This window comes from Priapulus caudatus, unplaced genomic scaffold, assembly GCF_000485595.1.
Source record: "Priapulus caudatus unplaced genomic scaffold, Priapulus_caudatus-5.0.1 Scaffold157, whole genome shotgun sequence".
Classification (NCBI taxonomy): Eukaryota; Metazoa; Priapulida; class Priapulimorpha; order Priapulimorphida; family Priapulidae; genus Priapulus; species Priapulus caudatus.
In genome coordinates, this window is record NW_014577218.1 from 12,329 (window position 1) to 12,962 (window position 634).

Genomic DNA, 634 nt, shown 5'->3' on the forward strand with positions numbered 1-634 from the left:
GTACCCAGCTTGACAATTTATTCAAATTATTTTTATTTCTATCCACTTTACAAACGCCACGATGACAACTAAGGTGACCTCGCCCAATCCAAACCAGAACCATGCCAGCAACCACACACCTAGTAAAGGCAATTAAATCACTGCATGCATTCTTATAAAACGAAAATAAAGACCATGACAAAGTCTTAAACGGTATTATTTTGTTATCTTATACGGATCAATTTGTTGGTTTGGCTTAACTGGCACCTATTTCTGATTCCAGGTACCATCACTGCAAAAGCAGCAGAGTATTGCATAGACACTCACACTTACAGAGCCACAATGCCTGTAAATATATATATTTGTGTTTGTAGATGATATTTGTCTGTCAGGAAAGCATTCAACAGACCACTACATTCGACATATGTGACAAAAGCACCAGCTCCAGTTACATAGATGCATAAGAAATGTTTCTAATGGGCATGATTACGCCATCGTAAAAAAACAAAGATCAAGAAAGTCGGAGAAACGTTCAGTCGAGTAGTATACGTATACCTCGTTTCTCAAACGTAGAAAACTTGTAATAAAGGCCACATTCAAGAACATACAACCTCTATCTATCATAATACTATACATTCAAAATATAATTGTATAT